At 34.3% G+C, this 23323-nt stretch overlaps 1 protein-coding gene and 1 long non-coding RNA gene across 3 annotated transcripts in view; both read left to right on the forward strand.

Annotated features, from left to right (window-relative positions):
- The first annotated feature begins 3181 nt into the window (after positions 1-3181).
- LOC138709054 (uncharacterized) lies at positions 3182-14814 on the forward strand. The gene is made up of 3 exons (XR_011334817.1): positions 3182-3412; positions 7980-8136; positions 10889-14814. It is a non-coding gene; the product is annotated as an uncharacterized lncRNA (long non-coding RNA).
- A 2265-nt stretch (positions 14815-17079) lies between these two features.
- Positions 17080-23323, forward strand: part of LOC138709055 (uncharacterized) — a 30207-nt gene continuing 23963 nt past the window's right edge. The window contains exon 1 of one of the 2 annotated variants that reach the window (XM_069839550.1): positions 17080-17222. The gene's annotated coding sequence lies outside the window, so the exon portion shown is untranslated. The remainder of the gene's footprint in view (positions 17223-23323) is intronic. The other variant, XR_011334818.1, reaches the window with a different exon arrangement.

Raw genomic sequence — 23323 nt, forward strand, 5'->3', positions numbered from 1 at the left:
ACTACTAGACCCACTATTACCACTACTACTAGACCTACTATTACCACTATTCTTAGGCCTACTATTACCGCTACTAATTGTATTAAAGTCTTACTGACCTCTAACTTGGTGGTCATCAACTAAACAATGAATAGATTGTTTTATGATAAAATTTATTCTCATTATATTTTAAATCAGTTTCCAGAATTTTTATGATCTCATACTGTATTTCACCACTAAATATTTTCTAAGCACCATATACCTTCCGCTTCCTTTGCATGAAAGAACTGAAATATAGATCATTTTAAATACCCATTAGTATGCCCTTAAAACAATACTAGTAATACTGAAAATTAATGTTGACATTGCCATTATTCAATATTTCACATACTTATCCCGAGTGTATATGGTGATTTAATTTATTTTATAGAATATCGCCAAAGATGAATCATTATAATACTTTAATAAATATAGCGTTCCTCTGCCATTCACGTTTATTTCATCACGACTCATCCCTTGTAAAAGATGTTTAAAACAGTGTCTATCACCAGACTACATCAATGTATTGTGGTACTGTTTTCTAATTTCGCGCCGCAAACACTCCCTTTAATGGCGGGTGCTAGCCGATTCAATTTGTGACATTTTTCTTGCCTGCCACTCACGGGTATTGTGTCTCTAGTAAGTATTACAAACTCTTTGGTAGCAATAGTACTTCATTTATAAATACGCATTGAACTGTTATCCACCATTGTTGAAATACGGGATGTTTCAAAAGTGATGGTCAAAAATTTAAGGATGAGAAGTAAAAACGAAAAGATGCAAAAACGTTCCAGTAAAAATGGGTCCGAAATTAACAGTTTACGAGTTAAAGCCTTTTTTTTTGTGGTTGGAGACACCAGTGAATCGAGAGCCTGGATATGGTAACGCTGCGACATTCATGCTTCGTACGTATGTCGCACTCTCCCATCCCATTTCCTTCTAAGTGTGAGACGATATGTAAACAGACGATATGGTTAACGGTGGATAGGAAGAGGAGGACCTGTACCTAGATCACCGAATTTAAATCCTTTGGATTTCTGTGTTTAGGGTTATGCAAAACGACTAGTTTACATAACAGATATCACCACAAATGAAGTATTGCAGCATTGGATTGTAGATGCCTTCCAGGAAATGAAGAATGACCCAGGATTGCTCGAACGCATTCTTGAGTTTTTGTGGAGAAGACTAGACAGATGCATTCATGTACATGGTCAGCATTTTGAACACCTGCTGTAAAATTTTTCAGTTAACATGTTTACATTGTACTGTACCTTCTTTATCCATAAACTTCACCGTTGTTCAAACAAAAACATTTTTTGTGTATGTTTAATCACATTTGAAGCCAAAATTATGAATTTTACTGTACCGTGATTGATAAATTAAATAGAAAATTGTCATTGGGTTTGTTGGAATTATTATTTAGTATTCAGCAGACCTCAACCAGCACAAAATTACACTATCTCGTAAACCGTTAATTTGCGAACCTATGTTTACTGGAACATTTTTGCTTCTCTTCGTTGTTATTTTTCATCTGTATTTTTTACCATCACTTCTGAAACACCCTGTATAGTATTGCTATGTTTCCAACATTATTCATAGTAGGCAGACAGGCAGGCGGACGGACGGATAGACGGACCGATGGTCAGACGGACAGACAGACGGACGAAGGGATGAAAGGGCAGACGAACGAACAGAGAAAGAGAGAGAGAGTTGAGCAGAGACAGAGAGAGGCTGACAGATAGACCACAGTGTAGTATTACAGTCACGAATCTCAATACGTAGTAAATATGCATCCATAGATAGTTGCTAACCACTAGGATCGCTAATATCGTCTCATTACAGACAATGAGAAATAGTACCTGTACAGTCTATTGTTCCTAGCACCCTCACAACTCAAGCTTCGTGACTGTGTATACTAGACTGTGGATAGACAGAGATAGGGACAGAGATAGACAGAGAGAGATAGATAAGAAGACACCAATATGGAGAAATAAAAATATATATTGAGAGGTAAATTGAGTGAAAGAAAGGAAGATGCAGGTAACACAAGGACGGACAGACAGATAACTTATTATGTAAATATTCTTACGATTACTGCGTGTGCCAAAACAGCCTGTCATGCAATAGGTCTGGGTTCGAGTCATGGTAAGGCCTGAAAATGTTATTAAATATACACGATGACACTTTTGGTGGACAAGTTCGAAGTTGGAATTTCCCCTTGTTAGGCAACAACATCATTCCTTCAAGTTCTCCATATCATTATCACTTCATAGAATTCTACGATCGCCGCGCCGGTTGGGAAAGTTCAGAGGAAGCTGGTTGAGGTACTAGGTATTGTCTACTCGCAACTGAATACGCAACAAACCCTAGCACAGTCATTTATTGTGGGTTTGTAATATGCCTAGCTGAGAATAATACAATAGGCCAGAGATGGATTCGGTACTGTGTTTTGTGACCATCTCCGTTTATCAACAGTAATCTCACTAGAGATTTTGATTTATCTAGAGTAAATCAAAACTCGAGTGGGATTTAATTGACTATTACACAATAGAAGAAAGTATATAAAGATTATAAGAATATAGTGCCAAAACGTTTGAACGGAACCACCATTTTCAGTTGACTGTCTATGCTGTAAACAATTGACGATCGCAAAGCATGTTTCATAGTACCGTAAAGAATTTGCAGTTTGAAATGTGGCAAACAAAGAAACAAATGCTAGGATAGTGATAAAAACAAATACTAGGGAAGCGATAAAATTGTGCGATAAGCAGCCATGATTGGTTGAAAGATGTCCTTTCGTACCGTTTTATTGGTCAAAAGTAGTATGATGCAATAAAAGTGTAATAGTCAGAATAAAAAATAGTATGTAAATATGAAGGTAAGTATGTAGTCTAGATAATTATAGCTATGCAGACACGTAATGATGCATAGATGTTAGAAATTAATGTTTACATTCAATTAGTAAGAGACTATTGAACTTGGAATTTCTTCAAATAATTTCGTAGACACAAAGAAAGAATGGCATGCTGGAGGTGTGTTATTGTAAACGTTTCGAATAAAACTGTAATTAATCCTCACTACATTTACCTTGCATAGCAACAAATATAATAAAATTTCCCTTCGTTTGAATGTTAGTTGCGAATGTTGGTACTACTGCGTAAAGTATGATAGCTACCAGGCTCTGCTTTCCTTCAGCCTTGTAGTTCTGTGGCGGGAAGTAGTGGTTTTGTACCGACACTGACCAAGGCGTGACCAGTGACAGAGCAAGGAAAAAGGATGTCACGTGATTTAAACAATGTTATCTTTCTTTCGACGTGAAGTTTCTCCATCAAGTGTGTAGGATGAATAATATGGTGATTATCTGTGTCTTCTTTATATGTGAAGTGTTTTTGAGGTAAGTTACTCCACATTTTTTTCACTATTATTCTGCATTATAAATTGTGTCATGATTAATAAAATTCAAGACTTATGCAGGAATTGTTCTGATTTCGTTCATGTTAAAGAACGATCTCGCATAAAATTTTATTGGGACATTTGATCTACAGGGATAAAATAATATTTATAATGTGATAATTATAAAGTAATTATTAGACTGTGATTGCATATCTACTTTGATTTTAAGATTTTCTTTTCTACTTCTAATATACAACGTTCAAGTAGAAATTATGGTAACGCAGGGAAATATACATTTCAGAATGTCCATTATGTTTTCAACATTCTAATATTCTACGAATGTCATCTATCTGTATATAATAATTTTTCGTTAAAATTTTGCTATAATCAGTATCCATAAGATAATTAATTCCGGTAAGTGCCATATTAAAACTAGTTATTTTCACTGAAAGAAATAGGTTCGTTTGCTTAAAAATGTAATAGAAAGCACCATCACTACTGATACATTATTATATTACGCTCTACCACGAAAAGCCTACCATTTATCCGTAGAACTATCGCACCTCGAAAAAAAATATTATTTACACAATTATTGTACACCTCAAGCAGTGCATTTAGGGCTTAAGAATAACTGAGAAATTACTTTAAACCTTAACTGAAAAATAACCGTAACTGAAGTACAGTATGAACAGATTTTATTTTCTCCAAACAAATGAATGATTATCTATGTAGAAAAGGAATCCTCCATTTCATAAGTGATTCGTACTAAAATTTAGGGCTGAAAGAAATATACAGCAATTGCTTTATAAGATGAAAGTAACCCTGTTGTTTTTATCTGTAAAAGTTACTTTCCTAGAGATTTCCAGTAGTTGCTGTTTTTCTCCGCATGAATAACTTAAAACCCGAGACTATAGTATGACTGAGGTCTGGTCCTTCAATGAGGTTCTTAAAATCGTTTTAACATATTATATCTCAGTAGATAAATGTCCATATGAACTATTGTCCGGAAAGAGAAAAGGCGTAGGTTGCACTTCCTTTTACATAGTTAATACAGAGGTTTAGCACCCTACTGGTACGCTAAACGGTTAAACACTACGTTGACGTCACTGATGAAAGAGCCAATCAGAACCATCCACCTCACGTAATTTCAATAGCTGAACCGCTGTCTCTAGCCGGATAACGTGGACGTGAACGGAGTTTACCGCAGGACTAATTCGGTATTAAAACATGCCATCTCGTTTGAGATTTACCACAAAGGGGTAGTTCGTCGTACACAAACGTAGTCAGAGTTTGTACAAAAAAAAATATGTGCTATTCATAACGTCTGTACAAAGTTTCATAATAATCCGTTGAAATGCAGAGAAGTTTTTAATTTTGTCCAGCTAGATTTGCGTTATTGCACACTGTGCGTACTACCAACATTAATACTTAAGTAGAAGAAATTAAACTTAGAGGAAAGCTCAAGGAGCTTCAATGTATTATTTTGGAGTGATATGCATAATACGGACATATACGCTCATACGCCCTTATTTTCGTTAACTCCTCAATTATAGACTAGTAATTTAAAACATGCCTAAAGTTAAATTTTATATAGGAGTGAATTAGTGAATCTCTCCCAAAAACGGAAAGTAATTTTCAACAGTAATCTCACTAGAGGTTTTGATTCATCTAGAGAAAATCAAAACTCGAGTGGGATTTAATTGACTATTACACGATTAGAAGAAAGTATATAAAGGTTAGAAGTAACGAAGTACTCCAATACAATAAAATATTAATTGACTTACGAAAATACAACTGTTTTCAAATGTATTATTGTACCATCTCAACATTACAAATATTACGCTAGATGTATGCTAGATGGCAGAGTTAGCTGTTTTTTTGATATCAGGTGTGCCAACTATGGAATCTTCATTGAACTCTGTAGACGTTAGTAGTCAAGAAGGCTTTGTTGATTCAATTTCATTTTTATTAAAACATTTGCATTCCATTTCAATTATCCGGATTCCAGTAATCAACGTCATTTTACAGATGATTTTCAATAAATCTTAGTATTAAACAATCTCTGATACTTGACTATTCATAATATCATATAGCAGAAGCTATAACATAACCTAAATAATATAAACAAGTGTTAGAAAAGTTTTAATTAGGGATGATGAAATAAACAAGAAAAGTTTTAATTAACGATGATGACATAAAAAATAAACATGAATAATTTTAAAAGAAACAATTATTCAAAGTACAATTTTCAAATTTGAATGTTTTAGTGGTTGGTGTTAGTGTTTTATATTAGACGTGTGCGTAAAAGAAGTGATGTACATGGCATATTCCTCAACTTATTCAGGATTTCTGAATGGTGCTCTTCATTTATTTTTAAATAGGATTTCAGGGAAGATGCATAGGTATGACCAGTGATATTTATTAATTCTTGTTCTTGAATGCCAATGCGAGTCATATTTGAAACTGCTGTGCATCGACTGGAGTGGTTAGTAATTTTCTGTTTTTTTTTTTTTTTTTTTTTTTTTTTGACGTCCAGACCAGTGCAGTTTGAAATGTTGGCAAACAAAGAAACAAATGCTAGTGACGCGATAAAATGAAACAAATGCTAGGGACGCAATAAAATTAAACAAATGCTAGGGACGCGATAAAATTGTGCGATAAGCAGCCATGATTGGTTGAAATACGCCCTTTCGTACCGTTTTATTGGTCAAAAGTAGTATGACGTAGTAAAAGTGTAATAATCAATATCATACCATGTATATGGAATATTGGAAGTGAATCAATTGCCAAAAACTGTATGTTATAGACAGCATTATATACAACATTCCAATATCTGAAACCGATACGTTTATGCAAATAATAATGTCTGTTATTTAACAAAAGACCAATACATTTGCCATAATATGATGACAATAATAATAATAATAATAATAATAATAATAATAATAATAATAATAATAATAATAATAATAACAGTTATATTACTGGTTGTTCCGTATGGTTATGAAACTTGGACTCCCACTTTGCGAGAAGAACAGAGGCTAAGGGTGTTCGAGAATAAGTTGCTTAGGAAAATATTTGGGGCTAAAAGGGATGAATTTACAGGAGACTGGAGAAAGTTACACAATGTAAACCTGCACGCATTGTATTCTTCATCTGACATAATTAGATATATTAAATCCAGACGTTTAAGATTGGCAGGGCATGTAGCACGTAGACCTATGGGCGAATCGAGAAATGCATGTAGAGTGTTAGTTGGGTGGACGGAGGGAAAATACCGATGGGGAGGCCGACACGTAGATGGGAGGATAATATAAAAATGGATTTGAGGGTGGTGGGCTATGATGGCAGAGACTGAATTAATCTTGCTCAGGATAGGGACCGATGGGGAGCTTATGTGAGGTCGGCAATTAACCTCCAGGTTCCTAAAATATATTTATAAGTTGTAAGTAATAATTTAATACTTACTTACTCACTGGCTTTTAAGGAACCCGGTGATTCATTGCCGCCCTCACATAAGCCCGCCATTGTTCTCTATCCTGGGCAAGATTAATCCATTCTCTATCATCATATCCCACCTTCCTCAAATCTATTTTAATATTATCTTCCCATCTGCGTCTGGGACTCCCTAAAGGTATCTTTCACTCCGGCTTCCCTACTAACACTCTATATGCATTTCTGGATTCGCCCATACGTGCTACATGCCCTGCCCATCTCAAACGTCTGGATTTAATGTTCCTAATTATGTCAGGTGCAGAATACAATGCGTGCAGTTCTGCGTTGTGTAACTTTCTCCATTCTCTTGTAACTTCATCCCTCTTAGCCCCAAATATTTTCCTAAGCACCTTGTTCTCAAACACCCTTAATCTCTGTTCCTCTCTCAAAGTGAGAGTCCACGTTTCACAACCATAAAGAACAACCGGTAATATAACTGTTTTATAAATTCTAACTTTCAGATTTTTTGACAGCAGACTGGATGATAAAACTTCTCAACCGCATAATAACAGGCATTTCCCATAATTATTCGGTGTTTAATTTCCTCCCAAGTATCATTTATATTTGTTACTGTTGCTCCTAGATATTTGAACTTCTCCACCTCTACAAAAGATAAATTTCCAATTTTTATATTTCCATTTCGTCCAATATTCTCGTCACGAGATATAATCATATACTTTGCCTTTTCGGGATTTATTTCCAAACCTATGTCTTTACTTGCTTCCAGTAAAATTCCCGTGTTTTCCCTAATCGTTTGTGGATTTTCTGGTAAAATATTCACGTCATCCGCATAGACAAGCAGCTGATGTAACCCGTTCAATTCCAAACCCTAGAAATAATAATAATAATAGTAATAATAATAATAATAATAATAATAATAATAATAATAATAATAAGAGTGAAATAACTCTTAAATTATTTAATGTAGTTATTTCATACATAAAGATATATTATAAACTGCAGAACTGAACAAAGAAAAATGTATAAATAATTGTTTGTGTTCTTATAAAAGAGGTTGAAAAATACTTACGAATGATGTGTTATAATTAATTATGTTTGTTTGTTGTGTAAAGGAAATCCTTTTCCGTCAGTTGGTGGAAAAAGAAGAACTTCAGGGATGTGGGATACAGGGTGTGACCAACTGAAAGAGGAGTGCATCACGGTTCTTTACAATAACAAAATGACTATCTGCAGAGATTTTATATGAAAGGAAATGCTATCTCATATTTGGTGAGTGTACGTACGCGTAACATTAGAAGAAAAATACCGTAAAATCTAAGATTTAATTCAATAGTAAGGTATTGTAACAAATGTCTATTATAATAAATTATTTGTAGTGAAGTTTGTAAAAATGGAAATAATATTAAATGAAACCAAGAAAGAATATATACTTGCACTATCGACATTGTGATTAGATTTTGTTATTATACAGGATTCCGACTATTGGTTGGGGTGTAAGAATCTGTTTCATTTCAATTAATTAATCAGAGCCATTTATTACTAGAATCATGTTGATTTGATATTGTTACTTTGCCTTGCCGCTGATGTTACCCAGTTGTTTACACAATTCAATCAGAAACACAGTAATTCAGGAATGACGAATCAACATCAATTTCCTCAGCATCAAGTTTGCCTAATAAATTTACATATTTATAATACTGTATGGAATACCGCTTCCATAGTTGTACTTTTAATTAAATTAGCATTTTTTAAATTTTATTTTATTTCAGATAATCGTTAATACTTCTATTACTTCGTTGTTTCCGACATTCATGTGTAGTTGGTTAGATTGGTTTACACTTGATAATTTTGATCGTATTTTTAAATAAATATATTCTTATTGTCAGATATTAGAAAAAGTACCTCATACAATAATAGTACGCATTATTATCTTTATTTTTCACTATTTATTTATTATTATATTAGCGAAGTAGGCTTATTAAATATCACACAAGGTTTTCGCTTGCTTTAAACACGAATATAGGCCATTCGTTACGTCGTGTAACCTACCTGCGCATCAGGGAAGAAGTAAGTGGAGTGAGAAAATTCCCTTCCTCTCTACGCTTCTACTTGTAGATAACGAGCTCTCAACCGCCACCATAATGTTTTGACCATATGCTACGGCGGACGCAAGCATTTGGTTTCACGAGATAACGAATGACCTATAAATCTACTTGCGAATTTCTCGGCAAAATTTTACATTACCTACGTCAATTATACACATATCGAATTAGATAAATATAAAAACTGGTGGTAATTTAATAACACAAAAGAATTAATAAGGCACTGGAAAACCAACGCAATATAATCTACATCAGTGGTACTTTGCGAATATGATACACAGAGGCTCAAAAAGTACGTTATAATTGGCCAGTACAAATGACAATACTTAAGACGAGTGAAAAAAAGAATACAACGGTAATTATTGGACGTGAATGAAAACGAAAGTTTAATATAAAACATGTTTCTTCGAAACGTAAGAAAAATCGAGTAAAATTTTGTTAAACTCTTTCTGTATGAGATATTTTAAAGGTTAACTTCTCGAAATTAACGACATAATTTACGCCTGTGTTATAATAATTAAACCGTTTAATCATAATTTTTAATTGGGGAATTTGAAACTATGTTTGTTTTCAGATTATATAAAATTAAATGTACTCGTATGCAACGTTCAACAGGCTATTGAGGAAACATTATCACGTAATAAACATGGCTTATTTAGCGACTTGAATAAATACAGTTAATCTGCAATAAATATTAGCATTTATAATTCAAAACAAAAACAACTATAAAAGGTAGAGTCATTCTGATAATTTAAGAAAAATCAAGAATAGAGGCTCTTAAATCTGCTACTGTGTAGCACTGTAGCACCTGCATCAATCACACTGTCTCTTTTTCCTATTTTGCCCCGTTACCTATGCTTCCCTTCTCACAGTGCTTCTGAGAAGAGATGTATGACATCAGAGATGGCTCTGTACTGTCGGTCGAAAATTAGGTCGAACGTACACTAACGTTAAAAAATATCTGACCTATGATTTTATGATCGTGTAAAGGCTGGTCCACAAATACACCGGGAACGGAAACGACAACGAGAATGAGAACGGAAATATTGTTAAAATAAATGTAATTAAATTTGAGCATTCACAATGAAAGAGAAGCTTGTCACAGCCTGGGAACGGGAACGTGAAAGTTAATTGTGAATGCTATCATTTAAATACAATTTAACAAAATTTCCGTTTTCGTTCTCGTTGTCGTTTCCGTTCCCAGTTTATTGTGGACCAACCTTAAGCGAACTTTATAACCACGGGAAAAGTCAGAACCAAAGATACAAAAAAAATTGATGAACTTTGAAACAGTTCCGCTAGTGCTTAATTTGAACGGGGGAAAAAGTACTTGGAAACATGTTTATGTAGATGAAGAATAAATTATTCTCATAATTGACAGTATCAGCTGTTTCCCGCTAAATCTAGTGATTTTTTCACAATCGTTAGAGGGGGATGAAATTTTCAATTTTAAATGCTGGTACATTTATGTGCTATTGGCGATATTGACTGTTATCTTCGCTATCTATCCACGAAAGTAATAACTAAAGAAACGACCATTATACGAGAAAATTATCGAACACTATCGATTATTGGGGTTAGGTATCTTTGAACGTCAGTGTACAATGAGGGACATAATAGTTGAGCGACTCGATCTTTTCTAAGTCAAAGAATGCCACACTGCGCATGCTCCGAGCCGAAAGTTTCGGTCATATGTATCCGAGATATTTGCTTCGCTTTTCTGTTTAAATATTACATAGGCTATCTGTGCTGAGAAGGAATTAAACTATACACTAGCGTCTTATGAACCGCGCTATAGATCTTGAATTATTTTCGCTCGCTCAACAATTATGTCCCTCACTGTATGATAGCCTAGACTCAATTCCTATTGTTAATGATGTTAGTAGGCATGTTTACTAACATTTAATTTTACTTTCCAGAATGATGGAGCTGACACGTATATGTCTGTGGACGACTCTAATAGCTTCTGCAGCGGGAAACTCAGTTACACCAGATTATTCGTTTTATTCTTGCAAGAAAATTTTAAGGTTCAGCCTAATTTGTTGTGATTTGCCAATAGGTAGACTCAAATCGCGCCCATACACACCTGATTTCACTTCAGTCAGTGAAATTAATCTGAGAAATACAAGTCTAGTACATCTGGACGGAGACGTATTCAACCAGATGACCAATATTAAGATTTTGTATATGAACGACAATTTTCTGGAGACTTTGAACAGTAGTTTGTTTTCGAAACTGAGGAGTCTTAATTTTCTAAATCTCACCAACAACAGACTGACTGCCCTTACAGATGAAAGACTCTTCAAATCACAAAAACATCTTCATGTTCTTTTGCTGGGTGAAAACAGACTTACGATCTTGAGTAAGAAAGTGTTAGTTCCACTAAAAAATATCAAGGTATTACAACTCAGAAATAATCAATTCTTATGTGACTGTCAACTGCAGTCAACTATCGTCTGGTGTGCGAAGAAACTACTGCAGACAAACGCGACGTGTATGTATCCAGAGGATTATTCAGTACATAGCTGGGGAGAGACTGAAGTGATTGACAAATGTACTCCTTTTGAAAGGCTAACAGATAATAGTGAAAACACAAATGTTTTAGATATCAAAACTTTAATAACTGCGGCGTGTGGTGTGTTGGTGTTGATATGTATATGTGTAATCTTGTTTACATACTACCGCAGGAAGATGCAGATCAAGAGATATCTCCGTAAAAATCAACTTTACAACAATATTTTACATATGTAAGAAGACTTGAATTCCAATGTTAATAATGAAGCAGCCGGCTATCTTTCAAAAATAATTTGTAGGCTATTCTGACGAGAAAGAAACGTCAATTATCCTCAAATTACAAAACAAAAGACGTCAGTGAAAGGAGCAATATCATAAACAGTAACAAGCATAGGACTATGGGACATGTGTGGAGCTTGTTTTTAAAAGGTACCAAATCCATAATTTTCGAAAAAATGAGTTACAAGTGGCAGCTCATGCCTACTAGCTTTCGGCATCTGCATACCTAAGAATTTTTGTCAAGAAGTATTACTCGACCAAGGCGAGAGGAGCCACGGGCGTAATGTGAACTATCGCGATGCGGTATTTTGAACGTAGGAGCAGTAGCGCCACGGCTCCGGGCTGCAGGACTCCACTGGCCTTGGTCGAGTAATATCTAATCCCATGTATAGAGGTCGTCTAAATTTATATTTTACAGCAAAACAAACCATATCAGCTTCAGATTTCATAGCATAAAGTACCTATTCCTCTTTCAATAATGTGGCTATGTGCTGTTACTTCAATTTTCTTAATTATCAGTAATGGCCACCATGTGTGTTTTGTGTTATTCTGTGTAACATTTTTGTGCTTGCTGTTATATCTCTTTATGGTGAACTCTTAAAAATGGATTCTGATATTTGAGATGAATATATCGATGTGCCAGAATGTTCTAGAAAATAAAAGAATAATGATATGGTAAGTGAAAACAAGCAATACTGGGCCAATGCGGATGCTGTGAGCCAAAGAAAAATTTTAATGGGATACAAATACATAAAATCTCGTGAAAGATAGATCCAAGGGCTAAAAGCTTTAAATTTAGTGAAGCCAAACGTCCGACTATTCATTCTACAACAGTGTTAGTAGGTGTACTTTCTGCATATGCAATGGCACCAAATGTACACATACAAAATGCTCAGAAATGGAATAAGATATGATTTTATTTTGGTTCAACTGAAAGAAATTCCAAACTGTAGCCATGTAAAACAAACTAAGAAAAACTACTTGATATCTCTACTTTCTGTTAGGGGTATGAATTATAGAAAATTTCACCTTACAAGAAAGTCGTGAAAGTAAATAACATGTCAACAGATGCACCTTTATGAATGTTATTGACTTTCACTGTGATGTTTGATTAGTTTCTTGGTGCTGAGACAAGATGTTAATTCTAAATGTTGTGTGGTATGTGAAACAACATTGAAATTAATACTAAATGTCAGAAAATACATTACAGTATTATTACACATATTGATTACACAACTTTTAACACTATGTCACTTCACAAACACACCCCTACAGGAAACACAAAAGAAAGGCGTCAAGACCAACAACAACTAGCTCTGAAGTTGGCCGATAGCAGGCTGAAACATGTTAACAAGGTAGTATAATATTTAACACAAGAAAGACAAATAATACATTTTCCGACAGTATTATTGTAGGTTATTTAGTCATGAAGTTCACTTTATAGGAACCTTTTCGAAATTTTACGCCAAAACGTACCAAATCCAAAGTTAAATTCTCAATAACTTTGTAATAAAATGAGGAATAGCTTAAAATTTGCTATAAAATCTTAAAAGATGTGTAGATAAACCCTGATTCAAATATTGATATATTACAATAATTATTACAGCTTCAGTACGTTCTTTTGCTCTCCTGTAAAATTTTTCCAGTAGGATTTTGTACCTTTTGGAAACAAGCTCCACATATGGAAGTTGCCTCATGAATATTCAGAGACAGTTTTCAATATAATCAGAAAATTAGCACTTGCTCTATTTAGACTGATTGGGCATGACTATCTTGTCTGGCATATTCTTATTAAAATATATTATGATGGCTCAGAATAAAAGGATTAAATACATCTTCTGACTTGTGCGACCATCCTCTCACAAAACAATATTGTATCTGTGCATAAAAATTGTGCTGATAAACTTCACGAGATAGGGTCATGACAAGTAGAGCGTATTCCGAATCTCAGCGCTGAGCAATCTGATGGCATCACGGTGTTCCGAATTTCAACGATGACGTCACTGATGCTCCACCGGTGTCGCAACGGTTCCATCAGCTTGCAGAGGTGGTGGCAGTATCCATCAGTGAATAAAATTGGTTCTTGTATAGGGCGGGAATTAGCACACTTATGACATCGTGCACTGTTGTGTCCTGATGGTGTGTCCTGCTTTGGTTCTGCTGTATTGTTTGCAATGAGCACAACATAGAAAATATGTTAATGACTTAAGAGCGAACATGTCAACGGACCAGTTATTACTACCGGTTCAAGAAATAAATTGTTTATGCTCTCTTTTCCTTGAACGAGATGACAGTACAGTAATTTGGCAAAATCTTGCTAGTGTAGCACAAACAACGACTTTTACAGCCGCCATGTTAGCCATTGAACCTTCCAGCAGTTTTGTTCCTATTTCGCTGCAGCGTGACGTCACTGATGTGAGATTCGGAATACGCTGGTATGTAATTAGAAGCCACAGAATTTGATAGTATAGTGTCCCTTTGACACAGTATGCTATCAAGAATATTTGAGTATAATTCTGGAGAGCTTAAATAAGAAAGTTATATTTCACGTGGACTGATGAAACGAAATATACTGCTTGTGTTCAGTGACACATATCATATTCGCATAAATAGTGAGACTGGATATCGTGGTAAAGACTGTTGCACATCTAAACTTTAGTAGTTGCATTCCAAGGGATGTTTAAAATGCTCCAACATAAATCCAATTCTGTCTACTGAATTTTAGTTAAATTTCTTTCGAATGTACTATCAAAGACTTAATAACTTCGTTCTCCTTAGTTTTTTAATGTGTGGTATTCTTTAGTTTTCTGTGAAAAGTAGATTTCAAGAATTTGGAAAATCTCTTTTGCTCTTGGTTCGTCATAAAGAAAGCCTGTCTAGCAGTCTCTTTACCCACGAGCTTCAGCCACGTCTTCTAGCGATGAAGGGTAATATTTTGGGCCATGTTAGTGTTAGAAACTATTCGCATGGACTCAATGTACGGGTTAAATGTAATTAATTTCAGGGAATTAATCTTTGTGATATTTAAAACAATAAAGTTTAATACAATTTTGCTGGTTTTTGCTTCATTTTCGAGATAAAAATTCTTTTATATGAAACATTTCTTAGTGTGTTTTGAAAAAGCCATTGATTTAATTGCCAATACGCTCCTTCAGTTAATTTTCCTACTTCTGTTTTGTATTATTTATGTTTGCGCAAAGGGAAATTCAAATACCAATTCAACAGACCACAGTAAACTTCTAATTATATGTAATAAAGGACAGTTCGCTAGTGTACAATGTTATATTGCCTATATTTATTTACTTCGAATGAATTGTATCTGTTTTTCTGTACCTTATGTTTCCTGGACCAAAGTCCTACTTTAATTATTTAATTACTTTATATTCATTTCTAACAAGTGCAGCGAAGCCCATAGGTATGGTAGTGCAATAATAAAGATGTGTGAAAAATTTCATTACTTTACCTCAAATAAGGTCTGAGAAAATGTTCCTTGTTTATTGAAAATTGGGTACTGCGGATAACAAGTCGTAAAGTTTTAATATGCATGCCACATGGTTCATAATTTTTTTTTACTTCTTGTGGCGCACAACAACAACAACAACAACAACAACAACAACAACAACAACAACAACAACAGGTATTGTTTATAGCGCACGAAAAAAATGATAAATCAATTTTTTTAAATCCTGAAAAAAAAAACATTTTTACAATTATTTCTACTCCAATTCCCACTCCAATATTTTTTCTAGAACTACTCTGTGGCTCTTCTTCTTTGAAACCCACTTAGAATAACATTTGGGCCGTAAAATGTTGTGGAGAGATTCCCAATATTATGTCATATTTTTAGACTAGTTTTTAGAAATGTAATTTTTGATCTCCCCTTACGCACTTACTTACTGGCTTTTAAGGAACCCGGAGGTTCATTGCCGCCCTCACATAAGGCCGCCATTGGTCCCTATCCTGAGCGAGATTAATCCATTCTCTATCATCATATCCCACCTCCCTCAAATCCATTTTAATATTATTTTCCCATCTACGTCTCGGCCTCCCCAAAGGTCTTTTTCCCTCAAGCCTCCCAACTAACACTCTATATGCATTTCTGGATTCGCCCATACGTGCTACATGCCCTGCCCATCTCAAACGTCTGGATTTAATGTTCCTAATTATGTCAGGTGAAGAATACAATGCGTGCAGTTCTGTGTTATGTAACTTTCTTCATTCTCCTGTAACTTCATCCCTCTTAGCCCCAAAATATTTCACTAAGCTCCTTATTCTCAAACACCCTTAACCTATGTTCCTCTCTCAAAGTCCAAGTTTCACAACCATACAGAACAACCGGTAATATAACTGTTTTATAAATTCCAACTTTCAGATTTTTTTGACAACAGACTGGATGATAAAAGCTTCTCAACCGAATAATAACAGGCATTTCCCATATTTATTCTGCGTTTAATTTCCTCCCGAGTATCATTTATATTTGTTACTGTTGCTCCCAGGTATTTGAATTTTTCCACCTCTTCAAATTATAAATTTCCAATTTTTGTATTTCCATTTCGTACAATATTCTTGTCACGAGACATAATCATATACTTCGTCTTTTCGGGATTTACTTCCAAACTTATTTCTTTACTTGCTTCAAGTAAAATTTCCGTGTTTTCCCTAATCAATTCCAAACCCTCTCTGTTATCCTGGACTTTCCTAATAGCATACTCTAGAGCAAAGTTAAAAAGTAAAGGTGATAGTGCATCTCCTTGCTTTAGCCCACAGTGAATTGGAAACGCAACTGACAGAAATTGATCTATACGGACTCTGCTGTCTCCAGCTTGGGGGTTGGTCGAAGGGCTAACAACCCTTCACCGTAAAAAACAGCTTGTTACGAAACCTTCAAATAAGCCTCGGAATGGGACTAATTCTCTGGCACGACCCCTTACGCACTATCGTAGAAGAATAATTATTGCTTAAATCAATGCTGCCAATACTGCATTGTCAAAAAGTACTAATGTCACTGACTTGAGGAGCATCTGCTATTTATTTTCATCTTATTACCGTGGCTATTTCGGGACCATTTTTACATGAATACATATAACTGCCCATGGAGAATTCAAAATAACCATTAACTGAAAACTCGCAAAAAGTAACTTAAGTACCTATTTACAGTAATTCATTCCGTCGTTATCAGTCTTGTTAAGGCACAGCTTTCTTACGTGAAATCTTATCAAATATTTCAATACGGAAATTCGAAAACGATATTTCATAGTATGGAGTGTAGAAACGGTATTATAAGAAGAAACTTAAAATTAAACGAGTTCAGAGTGTTATCAAGAGATTCCTGTAGGAAGTTGCATATGCCATAACAGGAAATGTGACGACAGAAAAGGGAGCAAGCATTCAGTGTGGATGTTGAAAACAAGCAAGTTATTATTCAACGTTCAGCTTTTATAGCCGTCAACCAGAATCTTGGTAAGTACGTGTGATATCATAACATGCTTATTTCCAGGAAAAAGTAGCATTTATATTTAAGTTTCTCGGAAGACTTTATAAACTTTTCAATATTATAAAATTCTAGTATTTGTGAATTATGCAAAATAAAGTTTACGAAAATCATTATATTGTAGTAACAAAGACAAGGTATACCTCTTGTTTAAACTATATAAAACGATAAAGGTTTTTAATCATTGTAATTAATGGATCTTGAATAGTACAAGAGTGAGAAAGAGATATAACGTCATATTGTTAGTCCATTGTAAAATTCATTTCTGCAATGAAATCGTTTTATTGTGAAAATATTAAATTCTGAGATTTTTATTTGAACGGTTTCGATAATAATGTGATACAAAAATTACACACGCTTAATAATCAAACAAGGTACATTAAATACATTGCAGTTTTGTCGATAAAATGTTTATGATCCATAATTGAGTTTCATGAGCAGTAAGAATCCATAGCGAAGATTATTATGAAACAAAGATGACCGATTACTTGCATATAAAATGAAGACGCTTGTAAATGCTTCATTTCAAAACCTTATCTTCTTTAAATCATTATAATGTATTGTTATCTATATAACACTTAACAGCATTTAATTCATATAGACCTAATAGAATCGCGTGAATTGTGACTCTCTCTCTCGGTCTTCTCCTTGAAACAGGGAAAGCTGGATCAAATTGAATGTATATGTTTTCAAATGTGGGTATTTCCAGGAACAGTTAAACAAAACTCAAAGTATCGCGGAGCTCCTAATCCATTTAGTCTAACTTTTGTAAAATTCAAAGCCGAAACAATTTTTTTATAATTGCATTAACACCACAGAAAACATAGACTCTAGCCCTTAGCTTATTACGCAATTTTTATTTATCTTTCGGTATATTTCTTCATTTAATATGAATAAAAAATTTCCAATTAAGTTTCAGTTGTTCCTAGGTAAGGATATCCATTGCAGTATGATCAATAAGGGTTGTGTGAAAGCTGACACACCTCTAAATGTACTTCATTTTTCCTTCTGTTTTCATTGACGTTGACTTTTTGAATTGCGTTGTGTATTATTCCGCGGCATAATCAAAATTATTATAGGCCTACACTTAGAACTAAAAATACAAAAAATAAATTATGAATTACTAATATTACCTGTAATACTGTTCACTGGAACACTGGAAGGAAAAGAGAGATAGGGATCTTCCCAGATTGAGATGGTTAGGCTGCATTGAGGAAGATTTGAGGAAAGTGGGAATAAGGAGATGGAGGAAGAGGGCAGAAGTGGTTGGGCTATTGTTTTAAAGGAGGCTTTAGCTAAACAATAAGAGTTGTATGCCAAAAGAAGAAGAAGAAGCTGTAATACTCTTATTATTAACTCTGTTGAAGCCGATGTGATATGAGGACATACCATATTGGCCCGAAAATAAGCCGCTCCCGGATATAAGCCGCACCCTTTATATACGAAAACGTAAAAAAAAGTTTATGCACGAATATAAGCCGCACCCGGATTAATGGAAGAAACATTATTTTCTTGTAAAGGGACATCATTTTATTTTTACTTCAATTTTCATTGTACCTGAGTTTTTTAATGTACTTCACTCCCATCCCTTCTATTAATGAAGTTCAACCGTCCTCCACACAGAACCAAGACCGCATATACAGTTATAGTAGCCTTACGGTCAGAGTAAACAATGCGTTCCAGAAATATGTTCGCGTTTTTCAGTGACGAAATAGCTTTCAATATTGAATCATTTTCGCACAGATACTGTCGTCCATTTGCCTACGTCGCATCCCGGTTTCCCCCACCAGCTTTTATTCGCCAGCTAGTGGCTGGGCTGACTTAGCTCTTTTCTGAGAACATTAATTTCTGTTAGGAATTGGACGTCTACGTAATATTATTCAAATGTATAAAATAACTTAAATAAAAGGGCCTCGTTAAGTAATTAACTGTCACGTGATTTCCTCCCTTTCTACGACCCTACGACATAACCACTTAGACGGACAGTAGATAGTACGTCTGAGTAATTTTATCTTTTTGGATCGGGCAGAAGTGAAGATTGAATTTACAGTACGTAAGGTACTCTTTTATAGAGTAGGTACAGAATTATTTCAACATGAGTTACCAGTACGAAGGACGAAACTGGTAATTGGGATTAGGTACAATAGTCTATAGTGCGATGATATGCACATTAGAACTGAAACCTGTATCGAAATGAACGGCCACCATTTTAAAAAATGTGTTTAAATATCCATATTGTGATTATTTTTCATTTTAACTTCATTCTCTATATTGTACGCTAATGTGCTGTAGACAGTATAATATACACTGCATAATGAATACGTCCACATGGACAGCTCAGTTTGTGAGTAAAACACTCAATGTTAATACTGTACTGTATTTTGATTAAACAAAAACCTAACGAAAATGATCAAATTCAAAAGCGCGATATTTCCTAGTTTACATAAATGGATGAACTACTTTTCTTCCCTCCTATACCTAGTAAAGTGATTTGTTTGTATATTACGCCAGTATCATCGAACTCCAGTCGTGGAAGGGGGTAGCAAACGGCGGTGATCCAAAGGTATAGCCAGGTTAATAATAAAAATGTTAGTAAAAATAAAATTATGTCCCTGTACTTACATGTAAACATTTTTTCCTAACGTATGGTACAGTACAGCACACTGTCACCTAATGCATTACCATTATTGCCTTGTTCACTGTCATCACTGCCAGTATTCATTTTATCACTCTCACTATTTTCTTCAGTTGGATCATTTCTCGTGGGATAGGCATCCCATCTTTCCTCTTATCTTGCACGCAGGAAAGAATCCTAGGTTCAAGTTCCGAATATTTGTCACATTATGGTTCGTTGAAACTGTTTACATTTTTCTTCTGAAGCAACCCAAAATCGCACATTACATTCGTCCTTTCCATACTTTCTTCCGGTCTCTCTGTTGGTTGTGGTTTTGGCATAACGCACAACTGCAATTTTGAAGCTTGCATTATAACTACGCCGAATTCCTTGGCTTGATGATGCTTTTCGCTCTAAATGTTCATTCATATAGGCATGAAATACGCTTTCTTACCATTATCCAACTTCTTACTGAACCTGAGCTGAAATATACACGCTTAAGAAACAATAATTGAACACAATTTTAAACGCCAGGTAAAAGTTCGCATTGTTGCGTCATAAAATGCTGCGAATTTCGCTTACAGACACTAGCTGCATTCTTACGAATGAGCATACCGTAATTTTTAAACAGCACATGGTGTGTAAAAGCGTAGGTAGCAAATATAAGCCGCACCCTGATTTTTTGCAGTTGAAAATTGTATAAAAAGAGCGTCTTATATTCGGGTCAATACGGTAATTTCATTTAATTAATCTCTTTAAAATTCTGATGAGAAAAATGTAACACCTTGCTGAATTACATATTTATTATAATTACCACCACCACCACCACTACCACCACCTGCTGAGTAACAGACATTGTGACCGTTTAAGAGTTTCATTTATTTTCGTGTGAGGTCGACATAGAAACTTTCTTGCTCGAGATATATAAGGAAGTGCCTCTCCTGGTAGTTGTTTACACGCCGTAATAAATTATGCCTATATTACAGATATTCACTCATATAAAAATGCTATAACAATACCAAAAGATCCTGAATTTAGATAAATAACATCCCAATCAACAAAATAATGTTTGCAGGTACTCAACAGATATAGACGTCGGAGGCTGGATATTAATTTTATTTCTATATTCCCAAAGTCCGGACATTTTTCTTAAACACATTATTTTGAGAACCGCCTTGATTTTCAATAGTCAAATATTTTCTGCCATATAAGAGAAGCGGTTCTATCAGAAATTGTTATGCTTACAATCTTTTATTTTGAGTCATCATGCATAAGACGTGTGCATTCTTTTTTAGCCGTACGTTTGTCTTTATACGACAATGAAGTTTTCTCATAAATTACTGGACGGAATTGTTACGTTTACACCTCGGTACTCCCCCCCCAAATATATATATATATATATATATATATATATATATATATATATATATATATATATATCGGAAATGTAAACATAAAGTTCCGCGTTTTTCGCTCTAACGCTAGCATGTAGGCCTTCCTAGATTCGATCCCCGTCCATGTCGCAACGGAATTTGTAGTGGCAAAAGAAGTCGTCGTCGTCGACAGTTTTTGTCGAGGTAATCCCGTTTCTCTTCAATTTTTTCACTAATACTCTCTACCTTCCCCCCATTTCATCACCAACTGAAATAGTTAAAAATAAGTTGAAGTGCAGAATTGGAGGTAGTGCGTATTTCCGATGATGCTACAGGAAGGGAGTGGGGCTTCCGGGCTTCGAGCTTATCATATACTCCTCCGGGGATGGGACTGACTCTATCAGGGATGAGTCAGGATGGCAGGATTCACGAATGCTACCCAGGCCACCTATGTGACTTGGAACAGTCATCGCATATACAGTATGTAAATGATATAAACTGCCAAAATTATACAGGGTGAAAGTGAAATAGCCTTGCAGATTTTCAGAGCGAATAGCTCATGTTGTATGTAACAAAAGTCTATGTCATATTGGTGGAAAGTTAATAGTTTTTGAGAAAAAAAAATGGTTTTTTTTTTTTTTTTTCGTCAAATGTTTAACAACCTCTTATTCAGTAACTATTGCGAGTAGGATCGTGATTTTTGTCCATATCGATAGGAAAACTAATAATAATATATGGCTTGAGGTTTTCCCGGCGTTTGATGCACAGTAACTAGCTTTGCTTCTATTATTTTTAAATAGAAATGAATTCTGATAAGGCATTTTGTGATTTATAGGAAAAAGTATACTCTTAATGAAAATATGTTTGTTACATCTCATTATCGGTTAAAGTTACAATTATTAAGTTTAAAAGTGCATAAGTCCTGAAATATTTACAAATATTAAAAAATGGAAGCATCATTTCATAGAAAAACCTTTTACAAAAAATTAAATCTTTTATTTATACTTTCGTAATGGCTACGTTTACGTTACTTGTTCAAAGAAATTAATACATGTGTGTAGCGTATATACTATATGTTAACTGAGGACTTATTTTTTAAGCATTTCCTTATTACAAAGTACACAGAATATGATTATGAATCGCTAATATTTTTTACATTTATTTCACGTTTAAAACATGATTTTGTATGTATAAAAATAGTTTATTAGGAATTTTATTACAGATTGAGTAATTTCATGTGAATTTGTGTGTAAATAAAACTTAACCTTTACTTAAACCTCACGTTTTATAACGAAATTTAATTATATTACACCAGAACCTCGCTAATTAGAATTCACTGGAGGAAAATCCTGTTTGAATTATAGAGATGTACTGCTAGCCAATTATTTAAGTAATATTATTGAAAAAATTACTAACTTACTGTGGAGCACAAAATATTAATTACAAAAGTGAGTTTGGAATTCTTTAGCTCAAGTCAATTACTGCACAGAAAATAAATTAGGCCTACTACTGCTGGAAATTTTTTGAGAGTTGGATTTAAAGAAAGAATAAGTGTTGCTTGTGTCTGTTTGCGCTGCTGTCATTAACGTACGTCGTAAAGTATTTCTTTTACGGTAAAATAACATTTCCGATAGCTCGAATTACAATCAACACATTCAGTTAATTTATCTAAATGAATAGTTCGGATTGCAATTCACAAATTCAGTTAATTTATCTAAATGAATAGTTCGAATTACAATCCAAAAATTCAGTTAATTTATCTAAATGAATAGTTCGGATTACAATTCACAAATTCAGTTAATTTATCTAAATGAATGGTTCGGATTGCAATTCACAAATTCAGTTAATTTATCTAAACGAACAGTTCGGATTACAATCCACAAATTCAGTTAATTTATCTAAATGAATGGTTCGGATTACAATCCACAAGTTCAGTTAATTCATCTAAATGAATAGTTCGGATTACAATCCACAAATTCAGTTAATTTATCTGAATGAATACTTCGGACTGCAATCCACAAATTCAGTTAAATTATCTAAAGGAATAGCTCGGATTACAATCCACAAATTTAGTTAATTTATC

This window comes from Periplaneta americana, chromosome 11 (genome assembly GCF_040183065.1).
Source record: "Periplaneta americana isolate PAMFEO1 chromosome 11, P.americana_PAMFEO1_priV1, whole genome shotgun sequence".
NCBI lineage: Eukaryota > Metazoa > Arthropoda > Insecta > Blattodea > Blattidae > Periplaneta > Periplaneta americana.